We start from the raw sequence: 17,425 nt of genomic DNA on the forward strand, positions 1-17,425 counted from the left end.
GGTACTCAGCTTGTGTTCCCATCACTATCTTCCTCCTCCCCACCAACTCCTCCTCCTCCTCCCCCTCCTCTTTCCTCCTCTCCTTCCTCTTTCCTCGTCTCCCTTCCCCTCTCCTGTCCCCCTCCCCCTCCTTCTCTCCCTCCTCCTCCCCTGCTCCTTCCCCCTCACTCTCCCCCTCCTCCCTCTTCCCCTCTCCACTCCTCCCTCTCCCCCTGCTCCTTCCCCCTCCCTCCTCCCTCTCTCTTTCCCCATCCTCCCTCTCCCCTGCTTCCTTTTCCCCTCCTCTCTCCTCCTCTCCCCTTCCTCCTTTCCTTCCTCCTCCCCTTCCTCCTCTCCTCTGCCTCCTTCCTCCCCCTCCTCCTCCCCTCTGCCTCCTTCCCTCTTCATCCTCCCATTCCTCCCCCTTCTCCTCCTTTCGTCCTCCCCTTCCCTGCCCTTACTTCTCTCTTCCTCCTCCTCCTCTATTGGGGTTTCATTCTGCATCAGATGCCAGTTGCTGTGACCTGGATATGTTTTGTTAAATACAAACACAGTCACACAGCACAATCTCTGCGGCCAAGAGGACGCCTGTGTGTCATTATTAAGTGGATCAGGCCTCCCATCCTGAGAACACGCTCTTCCTACGGTTTACAGGGCCCCTGCCCTGAGGCAGATAACCGGGGCCTCACTCTGGGCAGGCGGGAAAGGCCCCACCTGCCATCCAGCTGGGCTGCTTCTCCTGGCCTGGTGAAGATGGAGGCCTTTATCTTCTGCCATGTTACCCAGCCTGTTCTGGGATGGTCTCCCACGCCCCAAGAGGAAGGGTTGACCCATTAATCACAGGGCTTGGGAAGCTCACCTGGGCCTCCACCTGGGCCACTGGCTGCAGGTGCCATCACCCACAGACGGTGACCAGGGACTGCCCTTGGACGTGGAGCCGGGCCGCCTGCTGACTCGGATGTCCTGTCCTGGCCAGAGGCAGCTCTCACAGGGAGCACTGCCAGATGGAACCCAGGATGCCTAGTTACATTTGAATTCCAAAGAAATAGCAAATGATTGTTTGGTGTATGTCTTGCGCAGTATTAGGGACAAATTACAAATCTGCAGCATTTGGGACACACCTATACAAATGACAAGCAGGCATTTGCTACTTCTCTGCAATTCAGATTAACTGGGCACCCCGTATAGTTATGTGCTAGATCCAGTAACACTCCCTAAAGCCTCCTTCTGCCCATGAGATCACCCCGTTTCAGCTCCATTTTGGCAGCAGCAGAAACAAAGGGTTTGGCCAGGCTAAGGGCGAGGCCACTGAACCAGGATTGGGGTTGGGGGTGCAACCTTAGGCAAGCCTCCTGTCCTCCTGGTCTCAGTTTCCCCGTCTGCATAACTCAGCTGGAAGAATCGTGGCTGCATGGACCTTTTTTGAGCATAAAGCGTGTGATGTATGTGGGAAACATGTTTTGGAAATGGAAAGGTGTTACGGAATTATGAGTGACCGGAATTCGTTGTTTTTTTTTTTTTTTTTTTTTTTTTTAGATGGAGTCTCGCTCTGTCGCCCAGGCTGGAGTGCAGTGGCCGGATCTCAGCTCACTGCAAGCTCCGCCTCCCGGGTTCACGCCATTCTCCTGCCTCAGCCTCCCGAGTAGCTGGGACTACAGGCGCCCGCCACCTCGCCCGGCTAGTTTTTTGTATTTTTTAGTAGAGACGGAGTTTCACCGGGTTAGCCAGGATGCTCTCGATCTCCTGACCTCATGATCTGCCCGTCTCGGCCTCCCAAAGTGCTGGGATTACAGGCTTGAGCCACCGCGCCCGGCCCGGAATTCGTTGTTAATGGGTAATGCAGACCAGTCAGTGGGGGCTGTTTACTGGCAACTGGGTTCCTTTTTTGGAAATTAGTTTTTTTCAATAAGCAACCTGCATTTGTTCTTGAAACATTAGAAAATGGAGAGTAGCAAAAGGACGAAAAATTCCCTAATGACATCACTCAGGGACAATATTTATAGCTTTTTTTTTTTTTTTTTTTTTTTTTTGAGAAGGATTCTCGCTCTGTTGACCAGACTGGAGTGCAGTGACATGATCTCAGCTCACTGCAGCCTCCACCTCCCGGGTTCGAATGAGCCTCCTGCATCAGCCTCCCAAGTAGCTGGGATTACAGGTGCAAGCCACCATGCCCGGCTAATTTTTGTTTCGCTATGCTGGCCACGCTGGTCTCAAACTCCTGGCCTCAAGTGATCCACCTGCCTCAGCCTCCTGAAGTGCTGGGATTACAGGTGTGAACCACCACACCCAGCCTCTGTAGCATTCTTTTTCCTTGGAAAACTTTTCCTCCAGGTGTATGTGTGTATTACTTTTTCTTTTTCTTTTTAACAAAATAAGTGGGATCATAGTCTGCATTCTTTTAGGGAACCAGTTTTTCCTCCTATAGCCACTTCATGTCTGAAGTTTCAGAGTATACCCAGAGAAAAAGCATCTTCCTTTCTGGTCCATGTGATTCCTGGGGTATTGACAGACGTCCTATAAAACCACAGCCTGCCTGTCCTCCTCCTGCTATGCCTGCATAGATGCCTAGCTTATGTTAAAAAAAAAAATTGAGATACACTTCTCATAACAAAGTTTAACATTTTAAATATTTTAAACTGTACTATTCAGTGGCATGTAGTGTTTTGCAATCACCACCAATATCGAGTTCTTAATTTTTTTTTTTTTTTTTTTTTTGAGACAGGGTCTCACTCTGTCACCCAGGCTGAAGTGCAGTGGCACCATCTCGGCTCACTGCAACCTCTGCCTCCCAGGTTCAAGTGATCCTCCCACCTCAGCCTCCCAAGTAGCTAGGACTACAGCTGTGTGCCACCATACCTGGCTAATTTTTGTACTTTTTTTTTTTCTAGAGACAGGGTTTTGCCATGTTACCCAGGCTGGTCTCAAACTCCTGACCTCAAGGAACCCACCTGCCTTGGCCTCCCAAAGTGCTGGAATTACAGGCATGAACCACTGCACCCAGCCCAGAACATTGTTATCACCCTAAAAAGAAACCTCATACTCTTGGGCAGTCACCCCCCAATTCTTTCAGCACAGATCCACTTTCTCTCTCTACGGATTTGCCTATTCAGGACATTTTGTGTAAATGGAATCATACAATATGTGACTTTTGGTGTCTGGTTTCATTTTACAAAATGTGTTTGAGGTCCCTCTGTGTTTTGGAAAGCATCAGTGCACTGCTCCTTTTTATGGTCAAATCACTCAATTCTTTTATGGCCAATACTTGTGGTAGAGATAGATTACATTTTGTCTATCCATTCATTCACTGATGGACATTTGAATTATCCCTACCTTTTGACTAGTGGGAATAGTGCTGCTATGAACATTCTCATACAAGTTTTTGCTTGAGTACTTGTTTTCAGTTCTTTTGTGTATACACCTTGGGGTGGAACAGTAGCTATAGCATTTTATGTTCCCACCAGCAATGTATGAGGGTTTCAGCTTCTTCACATCCTTCCCAATATTTATTTTCCATTAACTTTTTTTTTTGAGACAGAGTTTTGCTGTTCTCCCATGCTGGAGTGCAGTGGCACAATCTCGGCTCACTGCAACATCCGCCTCCTGGGTTCGAGCAATTCTCTTGCCTCAGCGTCCTGAGTAGTTGGGGTTACAGGCATCTGCCACCATGCCTGGCTAATTTTTGCATTTTTATTTATTTATTTTTTTTGAGACAGAGTTTCTCTCTGTTGCCCAGGCTACAGTGCAGTGGTGCGATCTTGGCTCACTGCAAGATCCGCCTCCCGGGTTCACGCCATTCTCCTGCCTCAGCCTCCTGAGTAGCTGGGACTACAGGTGCCCGCCACCACACCTGGCCAATTTTTTGTATTTTTAGTAGAGACGGGGTTTCACCATGTTAGCCAGGATGGTCTCGATCTCCTGACCTCATGATCCACCTGCCTTGGCCTCCCAAAGTGCTGGGATTACAGGCGTGAGCCACCACACCCAGCCTAATTTTTGTATTTTTAGTAGAGATGGGGTTTCACCATATTGGCCAGGATGGTCTCAAACTCCTGACCTCAAGTGATCTGCCAACCTCGGTCTCCCAAAGTGTTGGGATTACAGGCATGAGCCACCGTGCTCGGTCCAAAACTTTTTTTTTGTAGCTATCATAATGAGTATAAAGAGGTATCTCATTGTGGTTTTGATTTGTATTTCCTTGCTGACTATTGGTGTTGAACATCTTTTCATGTGTTTCTTGGCCATTTGTATATTTTCTTTGGCGAAACGTCTATTCAAGTCTTTTGCCTTTTTTTTTTTTTTTTTTTCTTTTGAGACAGGGTCTGGCTCTGTCATCCAGGCTGGAGTGTAGTGACATGATCTCTGCTCACTGCAGTGTTGACTTCCCAGGTTCAGGTGATCCTCCCACCTCACCTCCCAAGTAGGTGGGACCACAGGTGCCCACCATCATGCCTGGCTAATTTTTGTATTTTTAGCAGAGACGGGGTTTCACCATGTTGGTCAGGCTGGTCTCGAACTCCTGACCTCCTGTGAGCCGCCTGCCTCAGCCTCCAAAAGTACTGGGAGTATAGTCGTGAGCCACCGTACCCGGCCTCAGTGCCAATTTGTTTTGTTTGTTTTTTTTTTTGCTGAGTTGTAAAAGTTCTTTATATAATCTAGATATTAGACCCTTATCAGATATATGATTTGCAAACATTTTCTCCTCTTCTGTGGGTTGTCTTCTTACTTCCTGATAGTGTCCTTGGGTGCACAAAAGTTTTCCATTCTGATGAAGTCCAATTTATTTATTTTTTATTTTATTGCTTGTGCATTTGTTTTCATATTTATAAAACCATTGTCAGATCCAAGGTCATGAAGATTTACGCTATTGTTTCCTTCTAAGAGTTGAATGATTCAACCTTTGTATATGATGTGAGGTAGGGATTCTAACTTCATTCTTTTGCATGTGGATATCCAGTTGTCCCAGCACCACTTGTCAAAAAGACTCTTGGCTGGGCATAGTGGCTCATGCCTGTAATCTCAGCACTTTTGGAGGCCAAGGTGGGCAGATTGCTTGAGGTCAGGAGTTTGACACCAGCCTGTGGTGGTGCATGCCTGTAATTCCAGCTACCTGGGAGGCTGAGGCAGGAGAATTGCTTGAACTTGGGAAGTGAATGTTGCAGTGAGCCAAGATCACACCACTGCACTCCAACCTGGGTGATGCAGAGAGACTCTGTCTCAAAAAAAAAAAAAAAAAAAAAAAAAAAGACTCTTTCTCCATTGAATGGTCTTGGCACTCATTGACCATAGATGTATAGTTTATATGTAGACTCTCAATTTTATTTCATTGATTTATATGTCTATTCTTATGCCAGAACCACATACTTTGATTACTGTAGCTTTGTAGTAAGTTTTAAAATCAGAACGTGTGGGCCAGGTGCAGTGGTTCATGCCTGTAATCCCAGCACTTTGGGAGGTGGAGGTGGGAGGATCACTTGAGCCCAGGAGTTCAATACCAGCCTGGGCAACATAGTGAGACCACATCTATACAAAAAATTTAAAAGTGAGGCATGGTGGTGCACTCCTGTAGTCCCAGCTACTCTGGAGGCTGAGGTGAGAGGGATCGCTTGAGCCCAGGAGTTTGAGGCTGCAGTGAGCTATGATGGCACTACTACACCACAGAATGGGTAACAGAGTAAGACTCTGTCTCAAAAACAAACTGTAAACAAACAGAAACAGTGGGTCCTCCAACTTTGTTCTTTTTCAAGATTGTTTTGGCTATTTGAAATCCCTTGCAATTCCATATTAATTTTAGGATCCACTTGTCTATTTTTGCCAAAAAAGCCAGCTGGAATTTTGATAGAGATTACATTGGACCCGGGCCAGGCACAGTGGCTCACACTTGAAATCCCAGCACTTTGGGAGGCCGAGGCTGGCAGATCACTTGAGTCCAGGAGTTCGAGACCAGCCTGGCCAACATGATGAAACTCTGTCTCTATTAAAAATACAAAAATTAGCCAGGCTTGGTGGTGCACACCCGTAGTCCCAGCTACTCCAGAGGCTGAGGCAGGAGAATCGCTTGAACCCAGGAGGCAGAGGTTGCAGTGAGCCAATATCGTACCATTGCACTCCAGCCTGGGCGACAGAACGAGACTCCATCTCAAAAACAACAACAACAACAACAAAAACAGAGATTACAATGCACATGTACATCACTTTGGGAAGTATTGCCATTTGTGATCATTACTTTTACACATCAACTTAGCTAGCCTATAGTACCCAGTTATTCAACTAAACACCAATCTAGAAGTTGCTGTAAAAGTATTTTTCAGATGTGGTTAATTTTAGTTGACTTGAAGTAAAGGAGACCATCCTTGGAAATCCAGATGATCCTAATTCAATCAGTTGAAAGGCATTAATAGCAAAATTGTGGCAGGCAGGGTGCCTCATGCCTGTAACCCCATTACTTTGGGAGGCCGAGGTGGGAGAATCACTTGAGCCCAGGAGTTCAAGACCACCTGGGAGACATAGTGAGACTTCATCTCTAAAGGAAAAAAAAAAAATTAGCCAGGAGTGGTGGTGCATGCCTGTGGTCTCAGCCACTTGGGAGGCTAAGGTGGGAGGATCACTTGAGCTCAGGAGGTCAAGGCAAGAGCGAGCTATAATACTGCCACTGCATTTCAGCCTGGATGACAGAATGAGACCCTGTCTAAAAGAAAAAAGAAAGCACTCCCACCAACGGGTGAAGCTTTAGTTCCTGCCCAAGAGTTCCCAGCCTGCCAGCCTGCCCTACAGATTTTGATCTTGCCAGCACCCACAATTGTGTAAGCCAGTTCCTTGAAATCTCTCTCTGTATCTCTGCCTCTGTCTCTCACTCTCTACAGATAGATAGATTCTCCTCAATTTATGACAGGCGTATGTCCTGATAAATCCCATTGTAGGTTTAGAATATTGTAAGTTGAAAACGCATTTAGACTGGGCATGGTGGTTCATGCCTGTAATCCCAGCACTTTGGGAGGTCAAGGCAGGTGGGTCACTTGAGGCCAGGAGTTTGAGACCAGGCTGGCCAACATGGTGAAAGTCCGTCTCTACTAAAAATACAAAAATTAGTCAGGCATGGTGGTGCATGCCTGTAATCCCAGCTATTCAGGAGGCTGAGGCATGAGAATCACTTGAACCCAGGAGGCGGAGGTTGCAGTGAGCCACTGCACTCCAGGCTGGGCAACAAAGTGAAACTTTGTCTCAAAAAAACAAACAAACAAACAAACAAACAAACAAAAAAACACACAAAAAAAGCATTTAATATACCTAACGTACTGAACATCAAAGTTTAGCCTAGCCTACCTTGAACGTACTCAGAACAACTTACATAGCCTACAGTTGGGCAATAACATCTAACACAAAGCCTGGTTTATCAAAAAGTATTGAATATCTCATGTAATTTACTGAGTACTATACTAAAAGTTAATAACAGAATGCTTGTAAGGGTACTTGAAGTACAGTTTCTTCTGAATGTGTATCAGCATCATAAAGTTAAAAAATCGTAATTGAACCATCGTTAAGTCTGGTACCATCTGTATATGTGTATATCTCCTCTCTCTTTCTTTGAAAGATTTCTGACTGATATACCACTTTAACAATATTAAATCTTCTGGTCCGTGAATGTCTTTCCATTTATTTAGGTTTTCTTTAATTTCTTTCAGCAATGTTTTATAGTTTTCAGTGTATAGGTCTTGAACTTCCTTAGTTAAACGTTTTCCTAAGTATTACATTGTCTTCTCTCTCTCTCTCTCTCTTCTTCTTCTTTTTTTTTTTTTTAGAGATGGGGTCTTGCTATGTTACCCAGGCTGGATTCAAACTCTCATGCTCAAGGGGATCCTTCCGCCTCAGCCTCTTGAGTAGCCGGGACTACAGGTGTGTGCCACCATACCCAGCTTCTATCCTTTTGAAGCTATTGTAAATGGAACAATTTTCTTAATTTCATTTTTGGATTGCTCATTGCTAGTATACAGAAATGCAACTGGCTGGGCATGGTGCCTCATACCTGTAATCCCAGCACTTTGGGAGGCCCAGGCAGGTGGATGGCTTGAGCCCAGGAGTTTGAGACCAGTCTGGGCAACATAGCAAAACCCCGTCTCTACAAAAAACTACAAAAAAATTAGCTGAGCACAGTGGCATATGCCTGTAGTCCCAGCTACTGAGGAGGCTGAGGTGGGAGGATCGCCTGAGCTCAGGAGGTCAAGGCTGCAGTGAGCTGTGATCGAGCCACTGTACTTCAGCCTGGGTGACAGAGACCCTGTCTCAAAAAAAAAAAAAAAAAAAAAGTAACTGATTTTCGTATGTTGATTTTAAATCCCACAACCTTGCTGAACTGGTTTATTAGCTCTAATAGGTATTTTGTACATTCTTTAGTGTTTTTACATACAGGATGATATCATCTGTGAGTAGAGATAGCTTTACTTTATCCTTTTCAATCTGGATGCTTTTATTTTTCTTGCCTAATGGCAATGGCCAGAACCGCCAGGATAATGTTGGACAGAAGTGGCCAGAGTGGGTACTTTGGCTTGTTCCTGTTCTTAGGGGGAAAACATCCAGTCTTTTACCATTAAGTGTGTCATTAGCTGTGGGATTTTCACAGAAGCCCTAAAGTTGAGGAAGTTCCCGTCTATTTCTAGTTTGAGTTTTTGTTTTTTTTTTTTTTAATCATGAAAGCATTATTGGATTTCTTCAAATGCTTTTTCTGTCTATCGAGATGCTCATGTGGCCCAGTTTACTTTTATCCCCTGGTTGGAAGCCTTGGGTTGGAAATTCAATCTCTGTGGTTTTTTGGGGATCAAAGAAAAGAGTTACAGTCTTATAGCTCTGCCCATAAATAATTGCAAGCTCACAGCCGTGGTAAGTGTTTAGGATGCATAAAAACACAAAGTTGGCTCCTGTTGCTGCTCAGCAGTTGGGGAAAGAAAAACAAATGAAGATGTGGTAGTATTCAGTAAAGGACAGAAGAAAACTCAGGCTCACCACTGCTTTTACAGGAAGGAAGGAAGGAAGGAAGGAAGGAAGGAAGGAAGGAAGGAAGGGAGGGAGGGAGGGAGGAAGGGAGGGAGGGAGGGAAGGAAGGAAGAAGGGAGGGAGGGAGGAAGGAAGGAAGGAAGGAAGGAAGGAAGGGTGGGAGGGAGGGAGGCAGGGAGGGAGGAAAGAAAGAAGGAAGGAAGGGAGGGAGGGAGGGAGGGAGGTAACTCATCCACAGCTGAGGGTGGCCCGTCAGTGGACATGGCACAAGGTGGCAAGAACTTGGGGCTGGGGACACTTTGCTGAGGGACCCGGGACAAGCCATACTCCCTATCTGGGCCTCCCTATCTTTAGGACCTCAGGTAAAGGCATGGGATTTGGGCACCGGTGGGTTCTAAAATTCAGGTCTTTGCCAGCATGGGGCTCGGAAGCTCCCTGTCCAAATGGCGTTTGTCTGTGGATGGCCACATCAGGGTTCTGCCCATCTCCTGGCTCTGTGTATTCTCAAAGCCAGGCACGTTTCTTAATTCCCTCTAATGATTTCCCAGAGAGCCTGCTGGATCCAGGCTGCTGCTGTGATCACTGCAGCCGGCCGATGGGGCTCCAAGCAGACGGGGAGATGGCACCCATTTAGGGGCAGATGTGGAAACAGGAGCTACTGATTTCCAGAGCTTTCTTTCAGTGAGAAAGGCCTACCTGGGGGCACGGGCCACCCTGGGCGCACAAAGCGGAGAAACAGCTGATAAGCCTTACCTAATACCTATCCCGTGCTAAAAACTTTACCCCCATCTTCCCAGTTAACTCCCAGTCGGTCTTAGGAGACAGGACTGCTATTGTGCCCATTTTGCAGACGGGAAGCCGAGCTCAGAGAGGGTGGGTAACTTGCCCGAAGGCACAGAGTGTCTTGGTCAGTCCGGACGCGTCTGTAGAGTTACAGGAAGAGAAGGGCCGTCCTCCAGAGGGCTGGGAGCGCCCCAGCGCGGGTCCGGGGTCGAGGTTGGTGGTCCCGCCGCCTGGAAGTGGTGGAGCGGCGTGGGGAGAGAGGGAAGTGGGGAGAGCTGCGAGCGGCAAATCCGGAGGGAGGGTCAGGCTGTCGGGGGCGGGGTGGGGGGTGCTGGCACCGGGAGGCAGGGGGAGGATCGGAGAGTCGGGCAGACACCAGGTCCGCGCGAGGCGTCTCAGGGGTAAGCCTGGGGGGCTCTGGGGTGGCGAGGGAGCGGGGTGTGGGGTGAAGCCTGGGGGCGATCGGAGTGAGGCGGGGAACGGGCGGTGGTCTAGTCTGGGGCCCAGGTGCGGGCCGCGGGGGCGGGAGAAGCCGGAAGCCCGAGCTGGCCGCGCTCCGCCCCGGCGGGTCCAGCCCCCGCCCCCGTCCCCGCCGCCCGGCCCTTTTCCCGGGGCGCCCGCGCGGCCAGCTCAGACCTCCCGGCTCGACAGGCGGCGCGGGCGGCGGTGAGTGCTGCGCGGGGACGCCGGGGCTCGGGGGGCAGCGGGGGAGAGCGGAGGGCCCGTGGCGCCAGCACCTGCTGGGCGCCCAGTGCACCGAGCCCTTGGCTGGGGGCTCCCGGGAGGCCGGGGGGCGCCGGGCGGGTTGCGGGCATCGAGGCACAGCGGAGGGCGTAGGGGCCGGGCCGGGGCGGGGTCCGGCCTCCCAGCCCTGGTCCCGGCCGCGTCTGCGGTTGGGCTCATTTCCTGCGCCCCGGAGTGGCCCGATCGCGTGTGGCGGGGTCGTCCGGCCCCCACCCGAACTAGCGGCCCTCGATGCCCGCCGCGACCCCCTACGGGGAGAGGACGGCCCCTGGGCTTTTTAGAAAAAGGCGCGATTCGCTCTAGTGACTCAGGTTGAGACTTCCAGAAATATTCCCCGGGGGTTCAGAAACAAAACCAAAACAAACAAAAAAAGCCCCAACGAATTCCGGAATGCTGTTTGCATACATTTGGCTTCTAGGGGCGCGGGTACCCGCGTTTCTCCGCTTGCCCCCGCGAGTTCGCACAAGATCCGGGACGGACACCCGAGGGCCCTGGGAGACCCTGGGGAGGTGAAAATCAGCGAAGTGGGCCGTGGCCCCTAGGCCTGACCCCTCCCCACGGGGTAAGGTGGGCACCCCGCGAGCGCAGAGGTCCTCTCACTGCTGATGGCACCCAGCTCTGGGCCCAGACGCCGCTCACCGTCCACCGCTGGTGCCGGGTAGGTGCTGGTGGGACCAGCTGGTAACTGGTGGCAGAAGTGGACCTCACCCCTCCCTGCCAAGCTAGGCAAATACCCTCCCCGCTCTGGTTTGCAGGTCACTGTGGATCTAGGTGGTCAGTTGGTGGTGTGCCCGAAGCTCTTCAGGGTCAGGGAGAGGAGGTGACAGGGGAAAGGTGTGTGTTCTGGAAGGGCCAGTCATGCTTCAGGGACCAGGCTAGTTGGACCTTCACTGGTTTTCTACTTCCCGACGGTGCAGCTGATGTCACTGACTGTTGGACAGAGCAGTGGTCACTGTGAAATCTAGTTTCTGGAAGCCACCGGGCCTTCCGAGCTCCTACCAGTCTTCCCAAAGAGGATACCTTCCTCCCCTTGGCCTGGTGCACTGGTGCTGGTTCAAAGACTGCCTGAAGCCCAGGTTGGGGTCCTCTTTAGGAAAGCCGTGATTTGCCTTAATGTGTGCTTGGCTGCCTCATCTGCCCTCTCACCCCCTGCCTTCTCAGAGTGACTCTTTAGGACTTCCTATTTAGGACGAACCCAGATGCAGAGAGAAGTGCAAGCTGGTATCTGGAATTCCACCAGTGTTTTGGTTTTATCAGTTGGAGCAGGATCTAGATGGCCTGTGACTTGCTTTACCTGGCACTGAGTAACACCCATGTTGCACTTGGCTTTCTTCTCCACCAGCCCTTGCTCTGGGAACTAAATGTGCACCAAACTCTCTAAGAAACATTTAATTGTAATCTACCATGAGGGAGGCCTATCTTCCTCTTTCCTGTTACTTTAAGGCATGAATAATAGATGCATTTATTCACATTTGAGAAAGTGTCTTGTAATGTTGTCAAAGATTAAGTGACTGGGTGATTGATCTAAGACGTAGGATCAATTTCTTTCCTTTTTTTTTTTTCCTGAGTCAGAGTCTCACTCTGTCGCCCAGGCTGGAGTGCAGTGGTGCGATCTCGGCTCACTGCAACCTCTAACCCTTCCCACACCCCTCAACCCCCCACCCGGGTTCAAGCAATTCTCGTTTCTCAGCCCCCAAGTAGCTGGGATGACAGTTGGGTGCCACCACGCTTAAGTAATTTTTGCATTTTTAGTAGAGACAGGGTTTTGCCATGTTGGCTAGGCTGGTTTCAAACTTCTGACCTCTAGTGATCCACCTGCCTCGGCCTCCCAAAATGCTGGGATTACAGGTGTGAGCTACCTCACCTGGTCAATTTCTTAAGTCTCTAAAATACTACATTGAAGTGTAATTCACTGTCTTTGGTGAATCCATTTCCTTTTGTTCCTTCTGTTCCTTTTATGGGCTGGCTGTTGAGAAATAAAGCGCTACCCTTGCCATGTAAAGGATGCAAAAGAATGGCTCCTGGTCCTGAGGGGTTTACACAACGGGTAGAAAGTAGAAGTACACACAGGCGAAAAAGTTGGTGCTTGCTAACGCCCTTGTAACTCCGGAAAGGGCTTGAGAGCAGTGGAAAGGAGGCAGCTGAGTTAGAGAAAGTTTCATGGAAAAACTGAGGCCTGAGCACATGTGGCAGAAGGAACGTGTGGACATAGTTCAAACAAACAGGAGGGTCTCAGCAGAGCTGTGGAGGAGGTACAGCCAAGCCCAGGTGGTTGAAGACAGTAAATGGAAAATCCACTGAGAGGAAAGAGCTGGAAGGCGTTTCCAGCCTAAGTGAATTTTCAAGAAAATAAACAGTGCATGTTTTGCTGACATTACCCATCCTTACTGCTCAGAGGTGTGTAATAGCACTCTGAGAATGGACTGGTGCCGTTTTGTGACTTAAACTTCTCCCACTGAAGAGGAATTTCCCCAGAGCTACAGTGAGGGTGGAAAAAAGAGGATCTGCAAGAGGAAGTCCTGGATTCTTGGCACTGTGACTTGTCCTCTATTTGTTTTCGCTTTTATGGCAGTGAAAATAGCCCCGTGGGTGAGGCGGTCTATCAGGTAAATATACTTCCTTAGTTCTGTGTTTCTTTAGCACACACATTTTTGACATCTCCTGGGCGCGTTTGGCCACCCATGGTCTGTTCTGAACTTGATTAATGTTTACTTGCCTAAGAATTGTTATTTGAGGTCAAGTGGCATTTTCCAGGGTCCTCATAATTTCATCTTGTTTGAGCCTGTGTTGATTTACTCTCTGGACACTGGTGACAATGGCTTTGTAGCTAATGAAGTTGTCCCTTGGCTGCAGGTTATTTCAGTAGAAGAATTGTGTAATTTCATAGAGCTTAAGGCATGGACACAAGAAAGGAACCATTCTGGAGGCTGTCTGTGTGATGGTAATTCTCTGCTCACCTTGTAGTAGGTAGGAGTTTATATACCAGGATCCAAAGGTGGAGGCTTCAGAGAAAATAATGTTGGAGAATTTAAGCTATTTAGCTCATGGAGACTTAGAAATAATTGACAGTGTGCCTCAGGTAAGTTTAAGAGCTTAATGATGACTTGCCTTAATCTTGAATTTATGAGGTTATTCCTAAATGATGTACTGATAGTTTGAAATTTTTTATTAAAAAAAATTAAAGAAAGTATGGAAGATAAAGAAGAAAGGCATAATCTCATAGTCAGAATGAAACAACTACCACTGGCTGTCCTTATCGGGCGGCTTCTGTCTTTTGTCTTTGTGCCTGTTTTCTATGAAATCATAATCAGGGTTCGTACAATTTTGTATCCTAATGCAGTTTCAATCTTATTAATGATCTCATTGCACTGTTTGGTGAAAACCCATCATTCATGTGGAAACTGGGCATGTGGTTTCACCCAGAATCCAGAGGAAAATTGCCCACTCTGATTGTGGGGGAGCAGCCCAGCTCCCTGATGGAAGCATTTTCCATTCCACAAATCACTATGATTTGTCGTTATGCCATGCTTGAACCTGGCTTTAAGATTGTGGTAACTTTATCTTTGACTTGAGGGACATACCGCCCTGCAGAAACCGCCTGAACTCAGAAGATGGAATTGGCACACATTTCTCTGAAATATTTCACTCTGAGCTTCTGTACTTTTAACTGAGGTCTACTGAAATTAGAATTTGTTTGGGATCAAGTAACCGAAGGCCAATTTCTCGCTTCCTTTCCCAAAGAGAGCTGGAGGTCCGGGTTTCCCCTTTTGTCTAAATCCTTCCTGCTTAACCATTTATGGCTTAAGACGTACCATTCACCTTGAACATTTTCAGGAATGACAGGCAGGTTAAATTCCATGACAACAAAAACCATGTTGCAGAATCGTAGTTTAAAACCTGCCAAGCGACAGTCCTTAGTTTAAGAATTTTAAGCAATATTCAATGTAATAAGTATACAATTTGGGAGGGTTGATTATAGTCAGGATCCACTGTGCTCACATTATTGGAAATAACGTTTTTTCTCCAGAGACCCTAAAAGACCAGACCTTTTTGACCCTCGCAGCTGGTACTCTATCTTGTTTACAAACTAGGCTATTTTCTTAGGAGACCTGACAATTTGCATGTGAGTGCCCTTCTTTTGCCCAAGGAATCCCTTTTTTATTCTGGGGTCATTTCTGCGATATACATATTCAGGGACCTAGCTTAGTGTTTCTTTTCTGGGGGCTGGGAGGTGGGGACGAGAGTAGAATTGAATATTTCTCCTTTTTCTTCCCGGAAGAATCGATCTTTGAGGATTAAGTTGGTGGTTAAAAAGCCGCTGCATCTTTCTGAAGGCCTTGCCCTTTTATGTGTTGATCTGATACCCAAATGTAGAAAACAGTTCTATACACAACTTGAGGATATATTTTTAGAAGAGTTTACCACCCACATGTGGCTAAAGCTTTGTGGGGAGGTTTTTTTTTTTTTTTTCCGTTGTGAGTAAAATAGATATTTCACTGTATCTTGCTCTTATTTTCAAACCCTTTAAAAAGCCATTGACCATTTTCTCTTTTATTTTTAGCTGACACATAATAATCATACACATTTATGGGATAAAGAGTGATATTGTCATACATGTCTCCAGTGTGTAATTGATCAACGGGTAATTGGCATGATCGTCACCTCAAACACTTATGGTTTCTTTGTGTTGTGAACATTCAGAAGTCTGCTAGCTATTTGAAAATGTAGACGGAATCATTGTTAGCCATATTCACCCTACAGTTTACAGAACAGTAGAACTTTTTTCTCCCATTGAACTGTAACTTTGTACCTGTTAACCAACCTCCCTCTAGCCTCTCTTCCCCTCCCCTTTGTAACCTCCAGTAACCACAGTTCTTTTCTCTACTTCTGTGAACTCGATTTTGTTGTCCTTCCTTTGTGGAAGTTGTGAAATACCTTTTGAGGGGAGTGCAGACTTGTGGACAGGCGTAAATATGCATTCAGCTGGACTGAGTTTGGGAGGTTCCTTCGAAACCTGTTCTTTTGCTGAAATTCTAAGTATCTTTTTATTTTATTTTATTTTTTATTTTTCACCTCATTAGTTAGAAGTATCAGAAACTCTCCTTTTCCCCCCACTTAATCTTTGGCATTTAACCAAAATATACTTCATTTATTTATATGTTTTTTGAGATAGGGCCTTGCTCTATTGCCCAGGCTGGAGTACAGTGGCGTGACCACAGCTCCATGCAGCCTCAGCCTCCCTCCCGGGCTCAAGCCATCCTTCCACCTCAGCCACCACACTAATTTTAGTGGTTTTTTTTTTTTTTTTTTTTTTTGTAGAGAGACAGGGTTTCGCCATGTTGCCCAGGCTGGTCTCAAACTGTTGGAGTCAAGTGATCGATCCATCTTGGCCTCTCAAAGTATTGCCATCACAGGCATGAGCCTCACCCCAAAGCACTCAAATGTTGTTTTTTTTAAATTGAACTTGAGTGCTTTGGGGTAAGACCTGCCTATTTCATTTCACCTTATAGTTTTTCTTACTCTTGGCCTATGTAGGGGAGAGGGAAGACTTTTTTTGTGCCTTCTGAAGGTACCATAATTGAGTCTATGAAATAAACCGATGATTGATAGATTAACAGACAAAAATACATACACATTTTTCCATGTGTAAATGTGGGAGTCCCACAGAAAGTGAAACTCAAAGCAAGGTCAGATGATGGACATTTATATAGTGTGCCTGAGCTACAAAAAAGGAATAAGGGGCTGGGCATGGTGGCTCATGCCTGTAATCCCAGCACTCTGGGAGGACAAGGCAGGCGGATCTCTTGAGCCCAGGAGATCCAGACCAGCCTGGGCAACATGGCAAAGCCCTGTCTCTACAGAAAATACAAAAGTTAGCCTGGCATGGTGGCTCATGCCTGTGGTCCCTGCCACTCTGGAGGCTGAGGCAAGAGGATAGCTTGAACCTGGGAGATTGAGATTGCAGTGAGCTGAGATAGCACCACTGTACTACAGCCTGGGTGACAGACCAAGACCCTGTCTCCAAATAAAAAAGAAAAAGGAATAGGGGCTTGGGGTTCCTGGAGGGAGGTAGTGCTAGGTTACAGAAGGGTGAGGGGAGGAAATGTATAGTGAACAAAGGTTGCCTTGTTATGCAGATAAAAAGTCTCTTGAATGATGAAAGTTGTCTCAGAGTAGCCCTCAGAAGAACAGGTGATAGCTTGTGACCAGGTGTCGACCTTCAATCTCCTCTCCTAAGTTAAGATCTTCCAGCTGGGCCTGGTGGCTCATGCCTATAATCTCAGCACTTTGGGAGGCCGAGGTGGGTGGATCACGAGGTCAGGAGTTCGAGACTGGCCTGATCAAAATGGTGAAACCCCATCTCAACTAAAAATATAAAAATTAGTCAGATGTGGTGGCAGGCATCTGTAATCCTGGCTACTCAGGGGGCTGAGGCAGGAGAATCGCTTGAACCTGGGAGGCGGAGGTTGCAGTGAGCTGAGATGACACCACTGCCCTCCAGCCTGGGCCACAGAATGAGACTCTGTCTCAAAAAAAAAAAAAAAAGAGAAGATTTCCCCTGGTTAATGAGGGTCCTATGATAGTCACTTTAGTTACACAGATCAAGTATCTTTTCTCTGAAATGCCTGGGACTGGAAGTGTTTCGGATTTTGGATTTTTTTCACATTTTGAAATATTGCATTCTACTTACTGGTTCGGCATCTCTAATCCAAAAATCCAAAATCCAGAATGCTCCAATGAGCATTTCCTTTGAGCATCATGTCTGTATTCAAAATGTTTCAGATTTTGGATTTTCATATTTGGGATACTCAACCTGTAGATTTCAATTTATTATATCAAAGGACAGCTTTTCAGAGCTACTCCTGTGTCTGCAGTTTCTAAGAGTAATCAGCTCGAAATATGCCAAAGAAATAGATCCTGAGGTGACATATTC

General features: G+C 47.3%; 1 protein-coding gene across 8 annotated transcripts in view; it reads left to right on the plus strand.

The window, feature by feature from the left end:
* The window catches only part of LITAF (lipopolysaccharide induced TNF factor), an 81,115-nt gene that overhangs the window by 33,521 nt on the left and 30,169 nt on the right, over positions 1-17,425 (plus strand). The window contains exon 1 of one of the 8 annotated variants that reach the window (XM_003916546.3): positions 9,229-9,326. The exons of 1 other annotated variant lie outside the window; for it this stretch is intronic. The gene's annotated coding sequence lies outside the window, so the exon portion shown is untranslated. Of the gene's footprint in view, positions 1-9,228; positions 9,327-9,738; positions 9,961-10,070; positions 10,149-10,307; positions 10,414-10,587; positions 11,150-12,323; positions 13,098-13,547; positions 13,571-17,425 lie in introns of those variants that run through there. 6 more of the 8 variants (XM_031658468.1, XM_031658467.1, XM_003916544.3 and 3 more) reach the window with 6 other exon arrangements.

The sequence above is a fragment of the Papio anubis genome, chromosome 18 (assembly GCF_008728515.1).
Source record: "Papio anubis isolate 15944 chromosome 18, Panubis1.0, whole genome shotgun sequence".
Taxonomy (NCBI): Eukaryota; Metazoa; Chordata; class Mammalia; order Primates; family Cercopithecidae; genus Papio; species Papio anubis.